The sequence below is a fragment of the Nuphar pumila genome, chromosome 16 (genome assembly GCF_984573655.1).
Source record: "Nuphar pumila chromosome 16, dmNupPumi1.hap1.1, whole genome shotgun sequence".
Taxonomy (NCBI): Eukaryota; Viridiplantae; Streptophyta; class Magnoliopsida; order Nymphaeales; family Nymphaeaceae; genus Nuphar; species Nuphar pumila.
This window is the reverse complement of record NC_143264.1, coordinates 7,027,079-7,039,229: the sequence shown is the minus strand read 5'-3', so window position 1 is coordinate 7,039,229 and position 12,151 is coordinate 7,027,079.

Below are 12,151 nucleotides of genomic sequence, written 5' to 3'. Positions count from 1 at the left end.
CTGTCTACTGGATCGGGCCGTGGGTCCAGATTTGGATCCGACCAACGATCCGATTCAGTCCTTCTTTGCAGCTGGTTCTGGGGTGCGTGAGCTCCACCACGCCTGACGTAGGTGCGCAGGGGTACCTCCCTGCGTCGTGGCTCCGTCCCTGCAGGTGAGTCATAGTCACGGGGTCTTTCATCTGCCCTGTGTGGTGGATCGAGTGGCACGATGGGCCCAATCGGGTCCTGCCCTGCATCAGAATCCCAACGTCACTCTTAGGAGACCCTTTTTGTGTGTATAAATAGGGGTGAAACCCCATCTCAAATGTATCATTTATGCATGGTCTTGATCGCTAAAATATTATTTTTATTCCTTGTGTTTGCCCCTTTAGTGGGTGTTTGTGTGAGTGCATGTTGTGGCTTGTGAATGTTCTTTTAGTGTTTTAGTGGAACACTTTAAGCATCCACCTTGTTGTTTTGGTGAATACATTCTCAGAGGATCTTGTTTTCTTACATGGTATCAGAGCTTGGAGATCAAGCTAATTTTTTGGTGCATTGAGAAGTGTGTCACTCAAGATTTTGAAAAGATAAAATCTCTTTTGCAAAATTTATTCAAGTGCTCGTGTGTTCGTAGTGCTTTCTTGGTGACGGAGTGCTCGTGTGTTCAGGTTCTTCAATGGAGGTTCTCTCTTGGCAGTAGAGTGCTTGTGATACTTTTGATTATCGCCTTTTTTTCTTCCTCCTCTCTATCTTTTTTCTCTTAGCCCTTATAAATATGGATGACAATGATAATGTCATCCTAAAACCCATCAAACTCAATGATACAAACTTTGTGACATGAGCTTCAATCATAAAGCACTTCATATGGGGAAAAGGGTTCTGGGGATTAGTGGATAGGTCAGATTTGGAACCCAAACTAATTCTTACTAAGATAGAAGGAGAAAAAGAGGTACCTCTTAGAGAGGCGAAGAAGACCAAGGCTATGATCACGTATGAGAAAAAATGAAAAGAATGGAGAAAGGAGCATGCCAAGATTATGTCTTGGTTCATCAGTAGTGTTGATATCAAGAAGTGCTTGTGTCTAGCTAAGTTTGAACATGCAAATAAAGCATAGGAATATCTCAAGAGAATGTATTCCCTTAAAGATATTGCTCATATTTGCAACTTATAAAACAAAGTATACATCATGACTCAAGGGAGAAAAAATATTAGAGAATACTTTAGTGAGTTATCCAACCTTTGGAATGAGTTGGCTCTTCTTGAGCCACAATAGCATTATCTTGAAAACATAGAACTCTATCAAAGACAAATTGATGTGGAACATTTCTATCAATTTATCGATGGTCTAAAATCGGAGTTTGAGCTTACCAAATCAGTTCTTCTTCATAAAGGAAAAGTTTTTTTATTGAAGATATTGTTAAAGAGCCAAGTATGGAGAAAACCAGAGGAAAAACGAAGACATCTAAAAAATATGATGGTTGGATCCTACCCGTGTCTAGGCCAGAAAACCATGGTCATGCTTATAAACCACCATATTATGGGAGACCAAATAATGATAACCATGGAAAACAAGGTAATGAGTTTGAAAAGAAAAAAACTATTTGTTATTATTGTCATGAACCGGTACATGTCAAGACATATTGTCCTAAATTAAAGACCCTATGAGAAGAAGGTAGCATCGGTTGCACAAGAATCAAGTGAGCTTAAAGCTACACAAGAATCAAACATTGGGAGAATGTCTTTGACTCAACTTGTAGAAGCTCTCCAACCTATACTCAAATGAGCTTCATCAACCGGAGTTGTGGTCTCTTCTTTGGGCATCTCTAGCCCCGGTAAGACTCTTTGGCTTCTTGACTCTGGAGTCTTATTTCATATGATACCAAATGGTGATATCTTATGTGAATGTTATAACTCAAGCTGGTCAAATATTTTTAATGTTGATGGGACATCTCTTCAAATAAAGACAATAGAAAATTTTGAAAATGTTTTATTTCAAAAATTAGATATATTCACAAGTTAAACCTAAATCTTTTGTTTGTTTCTCAATTATCTGACCATGGGTATAATGTTTTCTTCTCTTCTATTGGTTGTCAAGTTCAGGATCGCCAGTGAGGGAAGCTGATTGAGGAAAGTCACTGGGAAGGAGGTTTATACTACATGGATTTTTTTAAAATACCCAAAAATACCTTTTGTTATAATGTTCATAAATTGGATTTGGATTTATAACATAAAAGACTTAGTGATCCTAATGTGTCCAAAATCCAACACTTTCCAAATATGAAAAAAAAAATGTAATTTTGAAAATTTTATATGTAAAGATTGTATTCTTAGCAAGATGAAAAGATTGTCATTGCAAGAAAGAACTTTTGTCTCTACATGACTGCTTGAGTTAGTGCATTCGGGTGTTTGGGGCCCAACACATGTTATACCTAAGGGTAGGTTTGCATTGTAAAAAAATAAAAACAAAAGCAAACAAGTGCCTCTTATGAGCTTACAAGAACACAATCAACCCACAAAGAACATCAATTAATCAATCCACACCACCCACACAAGGGTCAAGAGAATAAAAATAAATTTTTTTGTATTACACAAATGCTAAAGAGAATAAAAATAAATACTTTTGTATTACACAAATGCTTTTATTTTTATTCTCTTAACCCTTGTGTGGGTGGTATGGATTGATCAATTGGTGTTTTTCATGAGTTGATTGTGTTTTTGTAAGCCCATAAGAGGCACTTGTTTTTTTTGCTCTTAGGATGTGATTCATTCAGAAAGGCCAAGAGGAGGATCGTGAGATTGATGGAGCATCGGTTTGTGAAAATTATACAATCATCCCCTAATAGGTTGACTTCTATTATAAGGTAAAATGACCAAAATACCCCTAATGGGTATTTTGGTTTACATATATATTAATATATATATATATACATATAAATATATATATATATATATATATTAGAAGCACATCTTAACATGCATATTATGTAATCTTTGTTGATGACTTTTAGACATGTGGATTTATTTTCTCAAACATAAATATGAAGTTTTTTCATATTTTTAGATATTTTACAATTTGGTCCAAAATAAATTTTGAAAGGATATCTCTATCTTTCACATTGATTAAGGAGGAAATTTTTTATCAAAGGATTTTAAAGATTACCTAGAATTGATATTACACATCAAAAATCTTGTCCCTACACTCCACAACAAAACGGCTTGGCCGAAAGAAAGCATAGGCACATCATAGAAACTACAAGAACTTTGCTTATCTCAAATCAAATACCTAAAGAATTTTGAGCCGAAGCCACTTTGACTGCAGTTATCTTATTAACAGAATGCCATCTGTTATCTTGAAAAATATATCACTAGTTGAAAACTCTTTAAACTTACTCCTCATTGTTGTAGACTAAGGGTTTTTGGATGCAAATTTTCTGTATTCAATGATAAAAATCATAAACTTTCTCCTTGTGCTATTCATTGTTTCTTTTTGGGATATGCAAATAACCAAAAAGGCTATAGATGCTTTGATTTTAAAAATATAAAATTATATGTTTCAAGAAATGTGTCTTTCATTTTACAGGTCTATATAAAAGAGTGTCTAAAGTAGTATCTCAACATCAAACTCTTTTTGCAAACAGGAAACTATAACCAGCATATTAGGATATTTGACTGAATTTGACATGTTACCCTGATGGTGATGTGGTCTGCTGTGGATATGAGCAGCATATCAAACTTTTAGAAAGTGACACGGCACAAAAACTCAACATACATTATACATATATATGTATATATGTATATATGAATGGTGGAGGAATAAGGCAAGATGAATGATGATACTGATCCAATTTATTGTCTATTTATTTGTATGACAATATAATTCACAATGAATAAAATGATCCTTCTGTCACTTCTTTAATAACTCTAGTGTTAAAATAAGCATCATAGAATATAAATGATTATATAACTCAGAAATCGAAGTTAAATCTCAATTCTCAATTTACATATTAGCAAAGGAAACATTTAACATTCTAATGTAATCACTGAAACAGTTTCTCTTTTGCCTGTCTCATGAAATGAGAACTAAATGATCATGGTTGAATACAGTTTTCAATTTTAGCTTCTGACATAAGTTAAAGGTAGTGACAGTATGCAGAATAACAATGAAGAAGCCAGCACTCGTATGTCATGGGAGTACTATGCCGTGTCCTATGTTCTGTCTTGCAACACTAGTAACCAGATGAAAATGGTTGTCCTCGTAACATAGCTTTCAATTTTCCCAATAAGACGCGATACAAATACAAAAACTCGACTTATCCTTGATGCAACACAAATTGTCTACAGAACATTAGATATCTGAAAGACTTTTCCTAAGGTACCAGTACATTCATATTGAAGAAAAAAAGAATAAAAACTTAAGCAGATCACTCTCTTATGACAGCCCAACCATGTGAAAAATCACTATAAAACGTAGAAGCAACAAGGAAACTAGAAAACCATTTGTTACTTGATATACTCATATGTTTTTGTTTCCAATGGTGATATTATTTCTCTTATCTCAAGTTGAAAAAGAAAGAGAAAGAACAAATTTCAATCATCCATACAATAAAATTCTGAACTATGCAAGTTTATACTAGCTCAATCAAATATAAATAAGTGTCACAAATATTATCAATCATTGCAATTGGCGAATTCTCACTTTACTTAACAAAAATATAGAACTACAATCTTTTCTTCAGAAGGGAAAAGAGTTAAATATAAAATTCAAATCCCATTGTTTTAAATTAAGCAGATCAATATAAATCTCTGTTGTAGGACGACGACAACAAGATAATTCAACACATCAAACACTGGTTAAATTCAGATTGAAACTTGCAGAAGAGTTCTTGCAATATGTGTGATTTGCAAGATAGCATCAGCAATCTAAATTTTTCCAAAACAGGCTTCATTGACTGTGAGATGTTAATACTTGTACCTTTTATAAAAATCCAACAACAAACTTTACTAAAATTACAAAGATAATGTTTATAGAAAGTCCTCAAAGAATTTATACGGCAGATCAAGTCATTTATACTTCACTTCATCATAACCACTGCATGTTTTACATCTACCAACGTTATTCAAAGCAAATATATACCTGCAACTTTTGGGGAAGGAACAGATCAATCCTTCAGGATGAACAGCTGTTCTGTAAGGTAAGTCACCTTCAGTGCAGAATTCATCCACCTGTTGTTTAGAATATATTCAAGATTGTAATTGATGGAAAATACTTTGAATGACTGCTAGTACTTGTAAATCAAAAAATTAGTAATGAAATTTTCAATTTTAATTGGAAAAGATAGTTGCTTGGCGATCCTTCAAGGAGGTGGATGTCAAAACTTAAAGGATACCAAACTGTCATATGACACAATAAAGGAAAGAAAAAGAAACAAAATTTTTACAATGATATAAACTTGGAAGCAACTACAACAACCTGATCTTGCAAAATAATGCAGTAAAGTCATCAAAGCGACAACCCATCAAGATTAGGAAGAGTCCTTAGGTATCATGGTGAAATTGTGCCTAGAACTTAGGGAGATTGTATGCCTTCTAGTAAAGGCTAAAACAAAAATAATAATTACCCTCAAACTTAAAGAGCATTGGGTGGTCAGTCTTAATTCATGAAGTAATAAAATGGCTGCTGCAAGTTACAAGGACTATCTAGAAAGATTAGAGCTCAGTATAAGAGATGAAATTTTCAGTGATTAAAACACAAAGTCATTAATTAAACATTATCACAACTTTTATTTTCTTTTGTCAAACAAAAAAATTATTGAGAATATTCCAAGAGATTCTCTCTTGTACTCGATATTAGGGATGGGATGTAAACAGTTCTGACTTCAGATTGGGGTCAGATGTAGTCAATACCAAATCTGACTAACCGGATATTGGCTAATCGCACTCAGATTCTAATTCAGATTCAAATGAGAGAACTAATACTGAAACCAAAAAAACACATGTAATAGGATTTGGATATCCATCGGAATCGGATATCCATCAGATTCAGTCATGAAATCCTTATACTGAATCCAAATCCAAATCCAATTACTAATCGGATTAAGTTTTCTTAACCGAATCACTAATCGGATTCAGAATTGGATTGGATATTGGATATATCAGACTTGTTGACATCCCTACTCAGTATTGCCAGGGAAAGAGAAGAATAGTGGTGGATTGTTCGGTTGGAGGCAGAACTTAAAATTTTACTGACAAAAGTCCCCTGAGCACCAGATTTTCATGAATTGGAAAATACATGCAGTCCTTAAGATCCTACTTACTATCAACAGAAATAGGTTGTGTAGCTTTAGTGATAGATCGGGCTACATTTCCCTTCTTGTTGAGCCAAGGGCAGCTCCATTTCCAAAGAAGACTAGCTGGGGAAATGGTCTTCGTCAGTGACAACAGTGTCCTCTTGCTGATTTCATTGGGCAGCATGTTTCATGCAGATCAGCCCAAAAAAGAAGGAATTCAAAATTGCTGGTAGATGCTGCCTTTTAAGACCCACTGTGCACTTATTTTGGCAATGTTATTTCTTTGAGAAGATTCTAGAGTTGGCCTGGAATGACTGGGATTCAGACATCAAGGGGGTGGATAACCTGGTGAAGATATTGTTGGCACCACAGATTAAGATGAAGGGGATGAAATGCCTGTATTTTTGGAAGTGGTAGCTGACCCTTGCGTCGTGGTTCTCTTGGTTGGAAAAGAATCAGAGAACCTTTGAAGTTGAAGAAATTGATGTTTGAGTGGTTAGTTGAAAAAAACAGTATGGCATTTCATTATGTACACAGAACAAATAGGGGGATACAATCTGGACTCGATAGGTCACAGGAGAGTTGGCTAAACAAGGTCTTGAATCTATTTGTCATTTGAGCTTCAGGGTGACTTTTTGTCGCATATTTTTGTTGTTTTGTTCAATGAGACTTTGCTTTCCATTCAAAAATCACATCAATGTCACATTCAACCACAAGGAAAAGAAGAGCTCCGCAGTTTGTCAGCCTCTTATGTATGGGAAACCAAGCGAAAAACATGAGCATCCAACCACAAGGGAACTAGAGAAAATGATTGCTTTAATCCCTTATTTTCCATCGAAAGATTTCTTTCCCCTCTGGAGTATGACAACTACCTAAGACACTGGCAATCTGCAGAAGCAGACAAAAAAACTAGAAGCGTCTGAAGGGGTAGTCCACTTTAACTACTGAAAAATGGACCACAAGTAAATCATGACATCATCTGAAAAGTGATGAAGTGAAACTATAAAATCCAGGTAGCTCCTTATCCCTCTGTTATTACTGGAATTCGTGATATTCATGAGCCCAGATGCCTTTCATTTATCACCAGAAACCATCACATGACACGATGACATGACTATCTAAGCTGTATCAGAATCGCTGGTTATACATTAAGACAATTAGCTTAATTGGAAATCCCTTTTTCAAGTCTTCACAAGCACTCTGATTGAGAATAGCTGGCAGCTCACCTCTAGTGTCTCCTAAAAGCATACCTTTCTTGCACAAAACTTTTTGATTGGATGAACTTAACTTCCACAACTACCATCGAAAGAATTCCTTCACAGCTCCTCATCATTAACATCCCCACCCATTTCACAGCAACCTTCTCTCATTTACCACAACTAGGTGATGAACCTACCAAGTACCAAGTGCCTTATAATTCCCACTAAGAAATTTATCTGAAATTCCTCCTGTGAATTCATTCACATTTTTATCTAATAAATTCAACTAATACCCCACAATTCGATTACGTATTTACATAAAATCTATATCTAAGGTTAGTCATTGATCCACTAACACAAAGCCCAATTTTCTAGATTTTGGCTGTTCCTCAAAACCATCATCAACCAATTTCTAGATTTAGGTATTCCTCAAACCACCACTCTATCGTCGAGAAAAGAATTGAAAAACATGGGATCAGGAATGAGATTCATAATTTGAAGAATTACACGGAAAAAAAGTAATGGGAGAAAGGGGAGAGGCTTACTGGTGGGGAGAGGAAATTGGTGGCAAAATCGAATTTGGAGATGAAGATGGAGTTCTTGACGCCGGTTTTGCTGTCCCCTCCACCACCACTTAGCACCAAGTAACCGACGGCGGTAGTGGGGATCCCACCCTCTTCTCTCTCTTCCCTCTCTTCGCTCCCTCCTTCCTTCTCCTCCTCCTTGAAATCTATGGCGTGGAGGGGAACCCACGAGGCGGAGAACAGGGGCTTCCCGTACTTCTCCGAGCACGGCGGTGGTGGTGGTCTCCTTCCCCTCGCCATCCTCTCTCACAACTCGTCAGCAGGGTGAATAAAAGAGCTCCGGCAATGGAATTTCATGCAGTTAACTTCGAAAAACACCCAAATATCAAGTTCACTATTTTTCCTACTTCCAGTTTGACGTTATAAGAAAAGAGATCATATTTAAACGGAGAAAAACTCCTCAATTTATAGGGTGGCAGTAGTCTAGTTCAGGATTCATTCTTCAATTCTTTATGGGTCAAGGTGTTATTTTACCTGGAATACATCAGAGAATGAGACACCGCCTTTTTGAAAAGATCTCTAAAAATTTAAGGGTTTCGCTCATATGGTAGGGATGACTTATGAACGTCACCAAAGTTGACGGAACGTCACAAGTTCGAAACCTTCGGTTAGCGTTCATTACCGCAAGGTCGAAGCTGAGTGTAATTCCTGATGGGCACGGGCACCTCAAGGGTTATACCAACTACCCAAAAAAATGAATCAAATATTTAAGTCCTATATCAAGTTAGGGTTTAGAGTTGATGTAGATCAGAATTTGATGTAAAGAAAAAAAAATCTATCAAAACTATAATTATTACTAATTTTATCTAAAAAAGCAGAAAATTAAAGAGAAATGCATGAAATAAAGAGTAAAACAAGAAATTTAGAGAACAGAAAATAACTGATTCATCTAATTCAACTCTGATTTGACATCTAACATTCTCATCTTTTAAAGACGAAGGATTCCTAATTCTAATCAAAACAAATTGATAAACTTCTAAAAAGATTATACATATCCTAAAAATATGGATCAGATACTATGATCCAAATACAAGAACCAAAATAAACAAAAATCCAAAATAGAAATGGATCCAACCCACAATATGGAACCAAATCTTCATACTTCTCTGGAAGTAAAATGTATCAAATAGAGCCTGCCCCAATATATACCTGACTGGGATATTCTTCCCAAACCATCCATAGTCTATCAGATCTCTATACTGATATGGATCCAATGGTAGTTTGATCCATAGTGGAGAAGTTGACAAGCCAATGATCTGAATCTCCCGCTCTATCATCCCATGCCCCACATAATGCTGGTGATCCACTCCAAACAACCTTAGGCTCTCGGACAGGTTCAGTTTAAGTATGTCAGGTCTGGGCATGATTTGGATCTGGGTATTCAGCTTTGGATCCAAAATAGATTTGGATAATGGGTTTTGAGGATGTTCACTTTGAATGAGGTCAATTGAGTCTGGGACTGAATCTAAATTTGGTTCATTTTGGTTTGGATATTGGGGACTTAAGGCAGGTTCCGATATATCCAATAAGATGGGTTTGAATCCATTAAGTGGTTTCAAATCCAAATTTTCTTTAATCGGATCTAGATTTGGGATGGGCTTTGAGGGCGGTATCAGATTGGGCTTAAAATGGTGCTCGACTATTTTGATATGGGTAATTTTGGACATGGGAGTGGAGATAGATGATTGCAGATCCTCATCATATGTTAATATCTCTTCATTCAATACGTAGAATCGCATGCTCCAAGGATGTAACTTTGGAGCAGTTCGATTTAATACCTAGGTGAAGTTGTAGCCCAGGAATATAGCCTAGCTTCGGTGTCTTGGATCTGAGCTTTGGATCTAAGACAATAAAATTCTTCAGTAGTCTGAAACAGATTTACAACCTTGAGAAAGCAAGCAGTATTCCACGTGGGCTCGATCCGTTTTGGAATCTATGTGGGTCCCACATGTATCTAGATATCCCTTCTGCTTGGAAGGAACCTTGGTGGGTTTGGATCTTGAGACTTATGGATTGTTTAGGGTTTGTTTTTGGGTTTTGACTAATTGTGTATCTTGGATTGGATAATGGTTTGGAGAGGTAAGAGAACGGGCGTGGGTAGAATCCAGTTGAGCCAAAGAGGTGTTTGGGTCATATTGGATATTTGGGTGGTATTGGGTTGGGTTTATAAAGTTTTGAGATGGATACGGGTTTGAAATAAGGTTAGGATAAGAGGAGGTGGGCTTTGGATAAGAGTTTGGGTCACACTGGGCCGGTTCTGGGTTTGGATACAAGGAACCAACTTGAAAAGGCTGAGAACCAGCCTCGAAGGCTTGCGAACCAGCTTGTTGAGCTGAAACAGGTGTGAACCAGTTTGCCTAGCTCGTTCCACCGTCCCAACGGGTGGTGGTCTACGGCTGGGCTCCGACCCGCCCCTACCGCCTGCATCATCGGTCTCGGATCTAAAGAAAAATTCTACCAAAACCACAATTACCAGTAATGTTTTCTAGAAAAGCAAACAATTAAAGAGAAATGCAGGAAATAAATAAGAAAACAAGAAATTAAGAGAAAAGAGAATAAAATTAATTCATCCAATCCAACTCTGATTTGACATCTAACCTTCTCATCCTATTTAAAAATGAAGGTTCCTTAATTCTTATCAAAACAAACTGCATATTAAGATGAACTTCTAAAAAGATTAAACATATCCTAAAAATGTGGATCAGACACCATGATCCAAATACAAGAACCAAACTAAACAAAAATCCAAAATACAAATGGATCTAAATTGACCTTTATGGACCCTCTCCCTCTCCCTCTCTTCGCCTGTCGCTGGTGAAGGGTAGCAGTAGTAGGAGGAAGAGGGGAGTTGGGGGAAGCTGCAAGATGGAGGACGGGAAGAAGGTGGAGCTGAGGGAAAAGTTGGGCAACTCGCTCTGCAACCACCATCTCTCCCAGGTTTGGTCTTACTCCAAGAAGCTCTCCGACGATTCTTGTGGTGCTGAGAAAGAAGCAGACGGAGGGAGCAGAAAGAATCCACCTTTATCATCGTTGATGGGCAACAATTGCTACTGCTATTACTACAGCAGAAGTCGGGCGGGCTTGGAGGGAGACGAAGACAAAAAGGGTATCTGCAATAGCTGATGATGATGATGATGAACGTGGTAGGAAGAAGAATAGAGGGGAGGAAACGTGTCAAATTTGTTGGAAGAGGAGGTGAGAGAATTCAAATGAATAAAATGTTCCTTTTTTTTTTGGGATATGGAATAGTCTCATGTTGAAGAGTTTCAAGAAAGTTATGGGCTTTATAACCTATATGAAGACTTAAAAACTTGTTATAAATAACAAGGGGTTGGGATGACTACCACGTACGTGTTCGCCCGTCGTGTTGTGCTCGGGCTCAAGGTCAAATGTTCTTTTTGTCTCACTTTTCTGTGTTTATTTGGATAACGGGTCACGATTCATCGTAGTCTGTGTCCATTAACAAGTCTCGACTCCTCGGATTCCGTAACGGGTTTCTTTCGTGTTTTTGTAATCGTTCGTGGGTTATAAAAACATAGTGAGAGCTGAGGTTATGGGACACAGAATTCAGAGAAAATTTGATCCTGCATTCTCTCTCTTTCTCTCTCTCTCTCCCGAGTTATCTCAGAAAAGGATTTTTTGTACAGCGGTTCGGAGAGGTTGTTTTTGAAGGACAATCGACCATTGGAGTGCACTGATCCTGATCGTCGAGGCTACTGTATCCTAGGGAAAGGACGCCAGACTCTATTTGCACTGTATGTGGGGGCAAATCTTCTCTAAGAGAAGTACTTTCGTATGCCTTAGCCTTTTACATAATATTTACATGCTTCTTTTGTTTATATTATGTTTGTTCATTTGCATGTGTCTGAATTTTGGTATTACGCGGATATCGACATATTTGCTTTCTGTTTATATTTCGATCGACTGTCTATCATGAATATCATGTTTATACATGTTTTGATTTATATCATGTTGTTGATTGTGGAACAGTGTGATCTGAAATATGATCCAACAAAATGCAGATCATTGAAATCCTTGCTTTGATCACTCTTATTTGTTCTTTCTTACTCGTTTGGTCTCTTTTGTTGTTTGATAATGTT